The sequence below is a fragment of the Podarcis raffonei genome, chromosome 8 (genome assembly GCF_027172205.1).
Source record: "Podarcis raffonei isolate rPodRaf1 chromosome 8, rPodRaf1.pri, whole genome shotgun sequence".
NCBI lineage: Eukaryota > Metazoa > Chordata > Lepidosauria > Squamata > Lacertidae > Podarcis > Podarcis raffonei.
This window is the reverse complement of record NC_070609.1, coordinates 5,463,128-5,479,453: the sequence shown is the minus strand read 5'-3', so window position 1 is coordinate 5,479,453 and position 16,326 is coordinate 5,463,128. Positions and strand designations below refer to the sequence as shown.

General features: G+C 44.4%; 1 protein-coding gene across 6 annotated transcripts in view; it reads left to right on the top strand.

The window, feature by feature from the left end:
* BICRA (BRD4 interacting chromatin remodeling complex associated protein) overlaps nt 1-16,326 on the top strand; it is a 103,906-nt gene that overhangs the window by 35,679 nt on the left and 51,901 nt on the right. The window contains exon 1 of one of the 6 annotated variants that reach the window (XM_053397708.1): nt 10,113-10,454. The exons of the other annotated variants lie outside the window; for them this stretch is intronic. The gene's annotated coding sequence lies outside the window, so the exon portion shown is untranslated. Of the gene's footprint in view, nt 1-10,112; nt 10,455-16,326 lie in introns of those variants that run through there. 6 annotated transcript variants of the gene reach the window in all.

The following is a 16,326-nucleotide window of genomic DNA, read 5'->3' as shown; positions in this document are numbered from 1 at the left end:
CACACACACACACAGTATCTCTGCTGGTCATGCATTGAAACGGAGATTTCCTGGATTCCCAGTAGAACTCTTGCAGCCTTCACAAATGCATTCTTGCAGGGAACTGTGATTTTCAGTTATCTGTACTATAGTATGTTTTCTTGGTGGTGGTGGTGGTGTTCTTCACAGACGTACAGTCTTTATTTTTTTTTGCTTAAGAGAATCTGCGTATTGTGTGGTACGTGGAAGACACTTCAGATAGAAGGGGGCTGTTTCTTTTCAGAGGCGTATGTGTGTGATAACTGCCTGTTGTGGCTTTATACATGTTCCTTGTAGAAAGCTAAGCTTTGTAAAGAACTCTGGCCTTCCCTCCCCCAGCGTTCTGCAGTAATCTCCTACTTCACAGACCTGCTTTTGCTTTCACTGGGCTTCCATGTTCACAAGAACTGCCCAAACTGGTAAAGAAAGCAAGATGTCTAAACAGAAACCATTCCTAAAAAAATCTTAATAGTTAAAAATATCTTTAAATAATTCTCTTCTCTCCTGCATATACCCTCAGACGCACACCCCAACCACAAGTATTGCCATTGATCTGCATTTCTGCCCAATATTCTCATGTAAACCAGCGTTTCTCCTTGTCTCAGCACAGCTCTCTGTAAATCAGACCTTAGCAGAAGTTGCTACTGCAGTCACTGACTATTATTATAGAGGTTTTCCAGGGGTCACGGTGATAATTTGACCATCAATTCTGGAGGCTAACAAAAAAGAGAGAGAATAGTTTTCAGCATTGTGGTTTGGATTATTTTCCCCAGATGCTTTTGTTTACTGCAGTCTCAAGAGTCTGGTGATAGAATTATGGCTAATATCAACAGACAGAATCAAGCACTCTCTAGCAGTGCCAGAAACTCAAATATATAATCTAATTGCCAAATGGCACCTTAAACCTGAGTTACAGTCGCCACAATGGAATGTCTAGGCGCCGTTTCTGTTTGCTTGTTTTTTGTTTCCTGGTGGACTTAATATTTTCATTTCTGTACCACTTCATATTTTAAAGAACAAATCTCAAAGTGGTTTGCAACACATTAAAACACCCAAAATAAAACAAATTCAAGCTTCAGGGCTTTAGATCCTCCTCTAAGTGATATTTTGCTTCCTCCAGTCGCCAACCTGGCATCCAGAGACATCCACATGGTTACAATTGGACCTGCGCCAGTTGCAAAACGTGCCTGGCACTAGGCTAATTTCAAACAAGCCGTTTCTTTCAAGTTAGAAGATGATTCTGGAAGGTTCAGACAAGATCAGGTTTGAGAAGGACAGAAATAATGGTTCATATTCCTGAAATCGTAATCCCTTTTCATTAGCAAAAAGCCCATCATTGTAATGGTTTGTGAACTGAGGAAAACTGGGTACGGGGGGCATTACAATGGGAGGGCAGGTTTTACCTCTGTTTAAGGAGTAAAGTAGGACGCGGGTGGCACTGTGGGTTAAACCACAGAGCCTAGGGCTTGTCGATCAGAAGGTCGGTGGTTGGAATCCCTGTGTCGGGGTGAGCTCCCGTTGCTTGGTCCCTGCTCCTGCCAACCTAGCAGTTCGAAAGCACATCAAAGTGCAAGTAGATAAATAGGTAGCACTCTGGCGGGAAGGTAAATGGCGTTTCCGTGTGCTGCTCTGGTTCGCCAGAAGTGGCTTAGTCATTCTGGCCACATGACCCGGAAGCTGTACGCCGGCTCCCTCGGCCAGTAAAGCGAGATGAGCGCCACAACCCCAGAGTCGGTCACGACTGGACCTAATGGTCAGGGGTCCCTTTACCTTTTTAAGGAGCAAAGTACAAGGGTAAAGAACCTCTTTCAGCCCACTTTCTGGAGGCCACATGCCAGTGGTGGACCGGGCCAGGGGCTAAAAATAGGCATGGCCTGGGGCAAAAACTTGGCACTATAGGCTACATTTCAGCTGCACAAGAGTCAGAAGTTGCTACACATATACACAGCTCTCCATCCAGGCAAGCAAATGGTGTTTTTGCAGCTCAGGGACACATTCCATGCAGGCAGAAGTGTTTGAATAATGAATGGATCAGGGCTGGGGAGCAGTGGGGTCCAGAGAACAGTCATGAGGGCTGGACAGAGGTGCTTTGAAGGCTGCAGTCGAGTGGCTTGCCCCTCTTTTGCTTTCTCCCATATTGCTACTGTCATTCACTTCTGTGAGAAGGAGTGTGCTACAAAGGAGGTGAGGGACCTCAAGCCCAGGGATAAAATGCTGTAATAGCTCACCTGGTGGGATGGAGGTGCTACAATATCCTCCCAGTTGCAGCATTGCTACTGCATACTGGGAGGGGCGAGGTTGGGGCTGGGTGGCTGCACTGGGTGGATCACTGGATTGACTCCATCCGTTTGTCAGCCCAGCCCTGGCCTTGTCACTACCTAGCCCAGGGATCGGCAACATGGCCCATGGTCAGTAAACCTCCTGACCCCTGACCTAGCCCCTGCCAGTACATGGTATTGGCAACAGCACTGCTGCCAAGAGGTCATTGTTACAGCTCTGTCCCATCAAGTGAGCTGCTTCAGCATTCTGTTCTTGGGCTTAGCTCATGGGTGGGCATACTAAGGCCCGGGGGCCGGATCCGGCCCAGTCACCTTCTCAATCCAGCCCACGGACGGTCTGGGAATCAGCATGTTTTTACATGAGTAGAATGTGTGCTTTTATTTAAAATGCATCTCTGGATTATTTGTGAGGCATAGGAATTCGTTGTTTCTTTTTTTTCCTTTCCAAAATATAGTCCGGCCCCCCACAAGGTCTGAGGGACAGTGGACCGGCCCCCTGCTGAAAAAGTTTGCTGACCCCTGAGGCTTAGCTGAATCGTGTGTTTGTGTGTGTGTGTTCTAGTCCAAGTTTCAGTTTCTTGAAGCAGAGAAAAGGCTTGAACTGTAAGCTTAATATGGAATCTAAAGGGCAGCAAGCATGCAGTTGACCAGGCATTGGCAGAAGACCAGAGCCTTCAAATTTATGGCACGCCTGGTCAATGCAGGGGCTTCATACTGCTTGCCAGTTTTATGTTGTACATCCCAGTTCCCTTCTGTGGCTCAGAATTGCTCTGGGGATTGAGTTCATGCAGAACCGGGTAGATCCCAGCCTTGGACCGCAAGGTACTAGAATTGAAGCTCCATTTTCTGTAATATCAACTTTACTTGTGAATCCTTAATTGTTCTGTTTGTTGCCGTTCCTCTTCTAACACAGCTTCTGCAGGAGTTGTCAATTGTGTGGCCTGATCTCATACCCTCCAACATGCTGTGGAGGAAAATTGGGATGTGTGTCTTTTGGGGCAGTGCTCTTGTGGAAGCCAAAACAGGACATCCCAGGTTCCAATCAGAAGCCGAGGTGGCTTCTGTAATTCCAGGATGTCCCGCTTCAATTGGGACAGTCGAGGGGTGTGTGGTCTCCTTGCAGGAACAGAGAATGGTGTCCTCAGTCAACTGTTGTAGATAAATTGATCTGGTGTCTAAAACAGCAGACTGACATGTTGCTACAAAGTTCCCACATGAAAGGCTTGCCTTGGCAAATTAACATGGGATCCAGGTGTTTGGCTAGGAAGCTAAACTGTCTAGAAGCAAGTTTGTAATAATACTGAGTCATCTGATGGTGTGTATGTGTGTGCGGTTTTGAATGGTATTTAAGTATCCACTAGTAAAGTTGCTGTTTCTGGTACTAACATTACTATATAAATTTGGTTGTTTATTCACTGAGCAAAGCTGTATTTTAACACATGTTGCAGAAAGCCTCATATGGCCCCAAGACTTTATTTCTTAGAAGAGATTCAAGGGTTTAGAGGGTTGTAAGAGCAACCACGGGACGCGGGTGGCGCTGTGGGTAAAACCTCAGCTCCTAGGACTTGCCGATCGCATGGTCGGTGGTTCGAATCCCCGCGGCAGGGTGCGCTCCCGCTGCTCGGTCCCAGCGCCTGCCAACCTAGCAGTTCGAAAGCACCCCCGGGTGCAAGTAGATAAATAGGGACCGCTTAATAGCGGGAAGGTAAACGGCGTTTCCATGTGCGGCTCTGCCTCGCCAGGGTAGCTTCGTCACGCTGGCCACGTGACCCAGAAGTGTCTGCGGACAGCGCTGGCTCCCGGCCTATAGAGTGAGATGAGCGCACAACCCTAGAGTCTGTCAAGACTGGCCTGTACGGGCAGGGGTACCTTTACCTTTACCTTTAAGAGCAACCACACATACCAAGAGACACACTTGTTATTTCTAGTACTTAAAAATAATTGCATCATGTAGTAAAAAATCCATTTGTATAGGGTTGAGACAGATTGTCAAAACCAAAGATACCTGGAGTTTCCCAGATACAATTAACTGGAGGCTGTGAGGGGGCCTCTTCTTTTGCTGTCAGTTTTGTATGATTTTTGAGACTTAAAGTGTGCTCGCAAGTATGTTTACATGTTCTCACTTATTTTAGTGGAGCTTAACTTGCATTTCCATCTTTGTAAGAAGGCTTAGGAGTGCAGTCTGAGTTGGTTATTGGCTGTAATATTTTTGTCTGAACATCAGCTGTTGCAGGAATGAGTTATTGGTAAATTGTTGAGTTTTCATTTGTTTCCAAAACTCATTGTTCGGAATTCACAATTTTATTCCTCATATGCATTGCCTGACAATCTCCTTTATAGATTACTACAATGTGTGCTCCATCAAATTGCTCTTAAAAACCGTATGGCTGGGGTAGAATGTGGCAGCTTAGCTTTTGAGCAGAGTGACCAGAGGAGAATATCACTCCAAGATGAGAGCATTGCTCTGGCTGCTTTTGAGCTTCCAGGCCCAATTCAAGGTACTAGTATACTAGCACTACTATAAAAAGGTAAAGGTAAAGGACCCCTGACAGTTACGTCCAGTCACAAACGACTCTGGGGTTGTGGTGCTCATCTCGCTTTACTGGACGAGGGAGCTGGCATTTGTCCGCAGACAGTTTTCCGGGTCATGTGGCCAGCATGACTAACCGCTTCTGGCGAAACCAGAGCAGCGCATGGAAATGCCGTTTACCTTCCCGACGGAGCAGTACCTATTTATCTACTTGCAATTTGATGTGTTTTTGAACTGCTAGGTTGGCAGGAGCTGGGACCAAGCAATGGGAGCTCACCCCGTTGCGGGGATTTGAACCGCCGACCTTCCAATCCGCAAGCCCTAGGCTCAGTGGTTTAGACCACAGCGCCACCCACTAGTATACAAAGCCCTAAAATGATTTGAGACCCAAGTGCCTGAAAGAGGACCTTCCTCCTTGTCTCCCAAAACACAGTTTACAAAAAAAAAGCTCTTCTTGCAGTACTACTACTCCAGATGGCCAGGTGGTCCCTCTGGAACTCCCTTCCTGGGGAGATTAGGCAATCCCTTCCATTTTCAGGTGGTATTCAAAGACATTTTTATTTGTCCCAGTCTTTAGAAGAGGATAAGAACATTCAGGCACTGTAGGTTTTAAGTGATTTTATTTTATATGTTCTTACCAGATTTTAGGTTGTTAACCACCCTGAGCATGCTTTAATAAAATGTTCCCAGTATCTCTGGAGTCCCACCCACAATGATTCTCCAGCTTTCTCCCTCTGACTTGGTTTAGAACCATTCACAACCCTGTAGTGGAATTCTGTAATTGTATATATATGTTTTCTCCTGTAGTGGCTAGTGCAAGAATCCAGATGTTTAAAGAATGGTGAACAGGGCAATAATAGACCATATTGCTTAACATTGTTCTTTTGAGTTTCCAGAAAGTCTCCTAGGGCAATAGGCTTCAGGGGGCTATCTGCAAATGAGGAAAGGGTTTATTTATCACCTTGTACTTACATGTCTCATCTGCTCTAAAATATTTTTGGAAGACAATGTCTTGCATGAACTAATACTAAGTTCTCCAATCCGTCTCTTTAATTTACAAAGCAGAATAACTTTCGTCAAGCATTGCTGTTAGTTCTGCCGTTTAAAAATACTACTGCACAAGGCATTAACTTTTAGGGGGAATCGTAAAGTGAAATCCTTTGTTGTTGTTGGTTTGTTGACTGTCATGTTTCACATTAAATATGGTAGGAAAGTCTTGAAGGATCATAAAGGTGCCAGAGCGAGGCCCATATATATAATCTTTTAAAAAAGAGAGCCGTACTAAACATTGTGTTCAGGGCAAATGAAACTTGGTCATGCTTTTGAATACCTTGGGAATTGTCCATGGTTAAAACAGTTCAGATTGATGGGTTTAATAGTTGTCAGTATCCTGATTTTTATTGGCAAATCAAGCAGGTTTGTTGCCATTAGAGTTTCCTTGCTTTATTACTGTGCAATGTGTTAAGTTGAGAAACCAATAACAATATGCAACTTTTCAACTGAATTTTATAAAAGGGCTGAGGAAATCAGATACTATGAAAATTTTGTCATCACAAATGGGCTATATACTATATATTTTTATTGTGGTGTTCCACTGTTTGTTGACTGTCTTTTTATCTCCTCCCCTTTCTTGGAATATTTCCTTTTCTCTTTTCATATAAGCATAGAGTCTTAGAGTTGGAAGGGACCCCAAGGGTCATCTAGTCCAACTAAAACATCCATGACAGATGGCTATCCAACCTCTATAAGATGATAATTAGAACAGGCATTTCCATTGCTAAATGTGTACAATGCGTACAGGGAATTATTGGTTAGCATTTGAAATCCTCAGCTGTATACTCCTTCCTGTGACATGTACATGAAGCATGTGGAGTGCTGAGTAGAAACACTGATCTAAATACTAATATAAATACTATTAATGAAATCTCCAGACAAATGCAGTTGCTTTTGTACTCATTGTTGTGCTGTGCCAAATCAACAAATATAAGACAAGTTGACCCGGGGGCGGAGTGGGGGAATACATTGCTAAGGTTTCATTCTTTTCAGGGAACCCCTCTTAAGATTGACACCAACATCTACCGCTGTGTGTGCTGATATTTTAAAAACTTTCTTTTGCCTGTTTGGCTCCAAGGAACCCTGTGTTTGGATATCAGCTAGTTTTGTAATGCATGAATCTAGTCATCAAGGAAATAGCAGATGCTCCTTTTGCTTAAATTGTGGAGCTTTAAATGGGCTCCCTAGCTTGACTTAATAAAATAACAGATGTATGCAGTATCTGGTGAGTTTTTTTATTATTACTTTCTGAAAAGCAATGGCGCAGCAGCAAAAAAGAAAGAAAGAAAAAAGTGAACACTTGCAGAAAGAGAAAAGTGGGGAATCAGCTTCACTTCCACCAGCTTCATAGAATACAAGTTATATTTACCACAACACAGCACAGTTCCTTGAACCAACTTAACATAAATGAAGTATTCTAGGCAAGCCTTTCATAACCCCTGCAAATGAACTGCTGTATAACCCAGTTAAGAAACTTTTATTTCTCTTTAAGTACTTACACTGGGATACTTCATCAACTAAGATTGGTTTGTTCATTACATCAGAAACAGAGAGAGACAGTAATTTCCAAGCATAAAAGCAATTCTGCTTTCACATTTACACCATGATGTAAATAGCAAGCCTTCTTGGGGAGGAGTGAGGCGGGGGATCTCTTTTATAAATCAGATGGTACAGTAGCTCTCAAATTACACAGTAATTTAGTCTGGCAACTGAGATGCAACTTTTGTTTTCATATTTTTGCTGCCATGCTGCAAATGTGAGTTTCTCACATAGCCTGAGGTCTTCAGTTGTGTAACTTGCTATATATCCATTCCTTCTAATTCCTACCCCATCTTCATCATACTACTCCAGCCTTAGTCCTGCTCCTTTGCCTTTTAACACAACCTTGTAAATATAAATTACTACTGTGCAATTTTATTTTATTTTTACTAGCTTCCTGGGGGTTGGCAGAGGAGGGATGGAGAATTCCACATCATTTCTATGCTGGGTGCAGTGAAGAGCAGGAACACCTCTGTCCTTCCTTCATCTCTCCCCAGTTGCCTATGTGGAATTTCATGTGCTCCCCTGCATGTAGTTCCTGGTCACCAGTAACTTCCAGGCTAGTGCTTCAATGCAAGGGTTCTTTAGGAGCAGCCTAACACGAAAAATGTGGCAGGTAAACAGAGAGGTTTCAAGCGGGAAAAGCATTGCTGGCTGAATTTCTACATGCCAAGATGCTAGTAAAAGCAGCAATAGCAAGTTTGTAACCCAAATTAGAAGCATTCTGTTCTGTTAATTGCATAATGCTATCTTACTAACATAGTAATAGAAAAATTGCATCTAAAATAAACTACTGGAGCCTCTTGGGCTTGCCGATCAGAAGGTCGGCGGTTCAAATCCCCATGATGGGGTGAGCTCCCGTTGCTCGGTCTCAGCTCCTGCCAACCTAGCAGTTTGAAAGCACGCAAGTGCAAGTAGATAAGTAGGTACCACTCTGGCGGGAAGGTAAACGGCGTTTCCGTGCGCTGCTCTGGTTCGTCAGAAGCGGCTTAGTCATGCTGGCCACATGACCCGAAAAACTGTCTGCGGACAAACACTGGCTCCCTCAGCCTGTAAAGCAAGATGAGCGCATCTGCGACTGGACTTAACTGTCAGGGATCCTTTGCCTTTACCTTTTTACCCATCAAGTAAACGTTAGATCAGGGCTGGGAAACCTTTAGCCCTCCAGATATTATTGGACAGCAACTCCCATCATCCTCAACCACCGGCCCCACTGGCTGGAACAGATTGCTGGAGCTGATAGGTTCCCCATGTTGAGTTACATTTGTTTGTTTTAGTATTTTCCATTTTGCAGAGAAAGTCAAGGCATATTAGAAAAAGTAAAAAGCAAAAAAATGACGCTGACCATCAAAACAGCAGCACCAGCAGCTGCACTTTTGTTGCTGTCTACTGTCCTTGCAGGGACGTGGGTAGTGCTGTGGAAGGTCAGCAGTTTGAATCCTCGTGATGGGGTGAGCTCCTGTTGCTCTGTCCCAGCTCCTGCCAACCTGGCAGTTTGAAAGCACGCCAGTGCAAGTAGATAAATAGGTACCGCTGCTGCAGAAAGGTAAACGGCGTTTCTGTGTGCTCTGACTTCCGTCACTGTGTTCCGTTGTGCCAGAAGCGGTTTAGTCATGCTAGTCACATGACCCAGAAAAGCTGCCTGTGGACAAACGCCAGCTCCCTTGGCCTGAAGCTAGATGAGCACCACACCCCATGGTCACCTTTGACTGGACTTGACCATCCAGGGGTCCTTTACCTTACCTTACTGTCCCTGTGGGGTGGGAGCTAAAGGATGCTTAAGGGAAACTACGGTACTTTTTATAGCTGCACCTGGTAAAGAGGGGAGCAAGTCCTCCCCAACTTTTTCTTGACTAGTCTTTGGCTTTGTCACCTTGAAAGGTTGGGTAGCTTGAGGGTCTAGAAAAGGTTTGGGCTTTGAAGCTTACATGGTGTACTTAAAAAAAAAAAAAGCAAGAGAGAGAGAGAAATTCCTGTGGTAGACCAGTGTGTTTTAAAAATTACAACGTGTACATACACTGAATCTCTGAGGCATAACTAATATATGTCCATTGTTCCTAGCTTAGGAACACAAGAAATAGCTCAGAGAAAGGTCTGTCTAGCTCCGCATTATTTATAAGAATATCATCCATTTGAGGAGATCATTTGAGATCTTTTAACCCTATGCTGTGCTCTGTGATGTACCTTGGGCCAATAGTTGTACTACCTCAGACATAATCCATGAAGACTTTGGGTTGCTTCTGTCACCTCTGTCTCGGTCTCACACAAAGCCTCACACTTGCAAGTATTGGTTGGTCAAAGTGATTGTGTGTGAGCATTTGGCGGATGGCTGCCACCACCATAGGATCCACAACTGAAGTGGTAAAACCACAACTCTCAACCGTGTACAGAATTTGGTGTCAACCAATAGGGTGGTGCCAATAAGATGGCTTTAAAGGGGGATTAGGCAAACTCACAGTCTGTTAATGGCTATGTTGTGGCACCTCCTGGCTTACCACTTCTAAAAGGCGCAACAGAACAGTCACCTTTTCTTGCTTGTAGGTTTTCCAGAAGGTACAGGTAGCCTCTGTGGGGAAACAGGTTGCTAGACTAGGCATACTTTTTGGTCTGATCCTGCAGGGCACTTCTTTTATTTTCTCCTTTCCTGTTGTCACCTTCCCAAGTGTCTGCTGATCTTCTTTGAAGGATAACCAGCTGCTTCTGTTTCCATGTTGGACAGATTCAGAAAGGGCAACTTTGTGATGTGTACAAATGCCCATTATGTGCTCGTGTATAAGACCAAGATCAGCTTTACCCCCGGATAACCATTAGAGGGGTAGTATTCCACAGCATTGGACTACTAGGTGATTCTGTTTAAAAAGAAAAGGAAGCCAAGCAAAGGCAGCAGTTTGGTTGCTCTGTGGAGGAAAGAAAGGTCAGGCTACAACCAAGAGATTCATGTGGAAACATGACATCGAGGTTTTCAGTGAAGTTTGAATGGGAGAGCAGCAACAACATTCAGGACGCAGGGTTGTATCTCTTGTGCTAGCTGACAGGTGAGTTTTAATGTATAACACAAGAATCCGGTATGACAGTAGCCATAGTGGAAACTCATGCAACAGGTTGTGTAGTCTATCGCAGAACAGAATTGCCAGCAACCTGCTTATGCATTCTCTTGCGTAAGTGTTTGCTTGTGCAAAACATTTTACCAGCAGAACAAGTATACTTCTAAGTGACTTTAACTTATTACTGCATTGGCTACAACCCACATTGACCAAGTTCCAAAGAACTGCTTTTGGCACAACAGAAGGGGTGTAGGTTAGGTGTGGGTATACACCTGCCAGGGCCGTCTTACCCATAGTTGCTAGGGGTGTGGGGCACCCGGGCGCCAGGCTCTCAGGGGCGCCAGGCCGAGAGCTGAGTCTGGGGAAGAGCCCACCCATTGCTTGGAGCGCCGCGGCGGGCTCTTCTGCTGCGGACACCTCTGCACCGCACGTTCGGGGGCAACAGAGCCAGTGAGATGCTGAGGCGGCCGGCCGGCTCCGCCCTCCTGTGCGCCTGGGACTGGGCAACCTTGGGGGGGGGGCTGCCAAGCGGATCTTTGCACCCTGCATCGCATATGCTTAAGACAGCTCTGACTGCAGTGGGATTTTTGTCTTTCCTCTGCCCTTCCCACCTTTCAACTGCAGGTCCACATCCCACATCACAAGCTGTTTTTGAAACTGTCCTCCATTTCAGATATTGCCTATCATGTTATATGTGAGACTGGTGCTTTCAGAAATAGAATTCAAAAACATACAATATTTAGTGGGTGGATCTAGCTGTATAATTCTATGAGTTGAAACTCATACAGGGTCTTGGAGGGAAATGCAGAGAGGGCCGTAGAAAAGAGTGGTGAATTGAATGTCTCAGTTTGGGAGTAGGTTTGTGTGTAGGTAAGGCTGGCTCACATATATTCTTCTGAGAAGTGTGTTGAGGGGAGGGGCAACAGTGCTGACAGGAATAACAAAGCTATAGGGCCAGATTAGAGGCACGAAGTGTCTTCAGCACATCAAAAGTTTGCAACTTGGATAAAGTAATACATCCTTTGGGTTGACATAGTAAGCTCCTAGTAAGGATACTGAAGGGTTAATACCTGCAGGAAGTGCTGCATTCCTGTTACACACACTGCTCTTGATCTGATTTTCTGCTATCCAGGAGCCATAAACATAAGCCAGCTTTTCCCCATTTGGAGCCAGTGGGGCTAAGCCTTCTCAAGTATGCCAGGCTGCAAATTCTGTAGATTTCAGCCTCAGTCACAAAATACGTTTTCCTCCTGGCTTCCAAAGTTGCCTTGCAGTTCTATGCTAATTACACTGCCTCCTGTTGGCAATCGTAGGTGACATTTACCTACCTAACAAGCTGTTAGCTTTCAAGAGATGACACTCTTGGGCTTACTATCTGCATGAAAAGCCATGCCTGAGAAGTATTCTTACATGCCTAAGTATCCAATAGACTGTATGTTAGCACAGAATTCCCCCGCCCCCGTAAGACGATGTACTTTAATTGCAACCTCTAATTATGTTGATATGGAATACTCAGAGGATTAACTTCCTCTATTATTCAAAATAAGGAAGAACAAAAAGTGACTTGCATGCTTTCCTAAGATGTATGGAAAAGTTAATTCTGAAGTGAAATTTGCCAACACACTTTAACAGGGCATGGCAGCCACTAGGCCCCACAGGTGCAGGTTGTACATTCTGCTTGCTCTCTTTTGCGAAGGACCATAGCTCAGTAGTAGCACATGTTTTTCATGCAGAAAGCCCTATGTTCAGTCCTTGGTATCTCCACTTGAAAGGATCAGGTAGCAGATGATGGGGAAGACATTTGCCAGGGAAACAGGAGATTCAGGAGTAGGCAATACTTGGCTACCTGGACAAATCATTTGGCTTCATACAAACCGGTTTCCTCTGTTCCTCTAGGCTGCTATGAGAAACTATGGTGTAAAATAAGCACCTGAGAGATGGCCCTAGTCAGAGGTGCCAACTTGAATAAGATATTGGGGGGGGCAGGTAAGCCCTGCCCCGCATAATTGATCACAAGATGTGGTGCATGCGCACCATTTGAATGGTAATGCCCATAAATGGGGGGGGCGGGCAGTCCCCTCAAATATTTTATTGGGGGAGCCAAAGGGACCTCGGCCCCTAATAATTGGCTCCTATGGCCCTGGCCAGAGCTTTGGGGCTTCTCCTGAGTTTCCATGTTGTTGATAATAGGTAAAGGTACCCCTGACCGTTAGGTCCAGTTGCAGACGACTCTGGGGTTGTGCATTCATCTCACTCTATAGGCTGAGGGAGCCAGCATTTGTCTGCAGACAGCTTCCAGGTCATGTGGCCAGCATGACTAAGCCGCTTCTGGCAAACCAGAGCAGCACACAGATATGACCTTCCTGCCAGAGCGGTACCTATTTATCTCCTTACGCTTTGATGTGCTTTCAAACTGCTAGGTTGGCAGGAGCTGGGACCAAACAACAGGAGCTCACCCCGTCACAGGGATTCAAACCGCCGACCTTCTGATCGGCAAGCCCTAGGCTCTGTGATTTAGACCACAGCACCACCCATGTCCCATTGTTGATAATGCTGCTTCACTTATCACTTTTACTTACTCTAAGTTCAGAATCTTCAAAATGTGCTAGAAAGGCATGGCATACATGCCAATAATAATAATAATAATAATAATGATGATGATGATGATGATGTCTCTCTTCTAGGGAGCTTACAGTAAAGCTGCATCATGTCCCTCAGACCATTCTCTGTGCCACGGTTTAGCTATTGCTATTGTTTAGCAGTGAAAGCGTAGTAAGCAAGAGAGTTTCAAACATCTGGGAGGACTTGTTTGTTTGTTTTGTCACTGTGTTGCAGATGGAGGCTTCAGTATCACCTCCACTGCAGATTGTGTCACTGGAAGGTTTTTTTTCCTTTTTTCCTTGCTTTGTTGCCTCTTCCTGGTTTCACAAGTGTGTGGCGCACGCGCATATGAGTTCTAAAAATAGACTTAACATCAAGTGTTATCGCATAATAAATCGAGTTGGAACTACTGTTGGCAGTAAGCTTCTCCCTGCTTTGAACGGAATGAGAAGCTGCAAAAGAAACTGTAGCTCGGCTCCTAATATTATTACAGTCAATTCAGTATGCATTTGCACAGCTGTTACCGAAACATTTAAACATTCCTGTTGCCAAAAATATGTTCTCCTCTGTTCTGATAAATAAAAACGAGAAATAACATTTGATGCAGAAAGAAAGTAAGGGCATAGGAACATTTTTCTTTCTTAGAATCTGGGCTACACTACAATAAACATATTTTTGTCTTTTTTTAAAAAAAATCTAATTCCTTCCAAATTTAGCAAACCATCATTTGGAAAATAAGAGCCCCATTCTTGGCTCTGGTCTTTTTTTCCTCTTCAAGAGTTTGGCTGCTCTCCTGAAACCACTTACTCACAAGTAGTCCCAGGATTGTGGTGCCTCATTATGGTTTCTTAGCCATCACAATATTTTAAAATAAAAAATAGTTAACCTGAACATTGAGAAATAAAATGGATGCAACTCCCCTTCTCTTCTCCCCCCTTCTATTTAATAACCCTTTAATTGAAAAGTGTTTTGATGGATTTCATTTTCCCCTCTGCGTGCCTTGCGTGCTTGTAGAAGTGCTTTGTGGAAGTGTCTCCCAGCTCTCCCAAATGCTTATATTCAAGAATATTTACAAAGCATGAGTAAGCGCAGTTGTACTTTTGCTCTGTGTGAGTAATGCAACAAATCCTCCAGGGGAGATATCAGAAATATTTGCTTGTGACAGCAAGACGGGATCAGATGTATGAAACCTCAAAGTGGTGGCGGGGGTGTATGTGGATGAACTGCAACCAGACTAGTGTCAGTAAAACATGTGTTCTAGATGTGGGCGAAGGGGAGAAAAATGAAAATAATTAACTATATAAATAATACAAATCCTTCCTTCAGTTCTTTAATCCATTAACAGAAAGTGGTTTGTCACAATTAAAATGAGATTTAAGCATTGCATAAGCACCTTATCAGAATGCAACAGAACGGAGGGAGAAAAATATGCCTCTTGCCTCCTCAGCTCAGTACAGCTGAGCTGATTTAACTTGTATGCTCTTCTATACAGTGGAACCTCGGGTTACGTACCATCCTCCTTACAAACGCTTCAGGTAACGAGCTTCACTAACCAGGAAGTAGATGCTCCCAGTAGCTATCTTTGCCCCAGGATGCAACCGGAGGTTGCAGGGCGGCAGCGGGAGGCGCCATTAGCGGAAGCGCGCTTCATGTTAAGAACGGTTTCGAGTTAAGAATGGACCTCCGGAACGAATCAAGTTCGTAACTGGAGGTACCACTGTAAATATACCGGTATTTGCCTTGAGGTTTGTGTAAGCTTTGGTCATTTTCTGATTGCTGCCCTATTTAAAAGCCACTTCACTACTTTCTTCAGAGGGGAGAGCCTTGTACTGGTATGTCTAGGCAAGGAACACCAAGAAAAGGTGAACTTACTTGGTGAGCATAGCTGTGTGCTATGCAAAATGCTGAAAACAGAAAACTGGCAGCCAGGTCCCTGATTCAGGGTTTAGATGAGTCTTATCCTCTGAGGAGGGATCATCTGCACCTGTAAGAATAGATAGAACCTGGGAGAACTCTTGCCTCTCTGACATTGGTAAGGTAAAGGTAAGGGGACCCCTGACCATTAGGTCCAGTCGTGGACGACTCTGGGGTTGCTGCGCTCATCTTGCATTACTGCCTGGACACTGCCCAGACACTGAGGTCCAGTGCTGAGGGCCTTCTGGCTGTTCCCTCGCTGCGAGAAGCCAAGTTACAGGGAGCCAGACAGAGGGCCTTCTCGATAGTGGCACCTGCCCTGTGGAACACCCTCCCGCTGGATGTTAAAGAGAAAAACAACTATCAGACTTTTAGAAGACATCTGAAGGCAGCCCTGTTCAGGGAAGCTTTTAATGTTTAATAAGTTATTGTATTTTAATATTCTGTTGGAAGCCACCTAGAGTGGCTGGAAAAACCCAGCCAGATGGGCGGCATAAAAATTATTATTATTATTATTTACTGGCCGAGGGAGCCGGCGTACAGCTTCTTGGTCATGTGGCCAGCATGAAAAAGACACTTCTGGCGAACCAAAGCAGCGCACGGAAACGCCGTTTACCTTCTCGCAGGAGCGGTACCTATTTATCTACTTGCACTTGACGTGCTTTCGAACTGCTGGGTTGGCAGGAGCTCTGACATTGGTACTAGTTGAATTTGCACATTTTAATCTTAGTTTAGCATTACATGCATAAGCCTCCGGCTCCTGCAAATATTTCTTTAAGTCCATAGGAGAATATCAGAAGCTTTTACTCCTGTTTTCAACTAATGTCAGTTACTTGTTATGTCTGAACAAGGGAAAGCTTGTTAGTGTAAGTCATCTAGGGCAGAATCATTTTAAGTTTTTCCCTCCACAGAAAATATTCTGTCTCATAAATTTATGAACCAACCCGGACTCTGTGCTTGTCATCCAAGGCCCTTCTTTATGTCCCCCCTCCCCGGGGGATTTGGAGGGCCACAACATGAGGCCTTTTTGGTGGTGGCACCCTGTCAGTGGAGTGCTCTTGTCAGAGAGACTTGCCTGGCACTATCATTACATGTCTTCTGATGCTAGGCAAAAGACTCAGGTCTTTGGCCATTAAATACCGGTAGTTTTTGTTAAAGCTGATCGGGGGGACTGTTACTATGATTATTATGTTATTATACTATCTATTATTATGTTTTTTATTATATTTTATTATTATGCTCCATAAAATGTGTTCTTAATGTTGTACACCGCCCTAGGATCTTTTGATAAATGGTGGTATATAAATTGAATAAATAACAATAACAACAATGAATGAATGCCAATTGC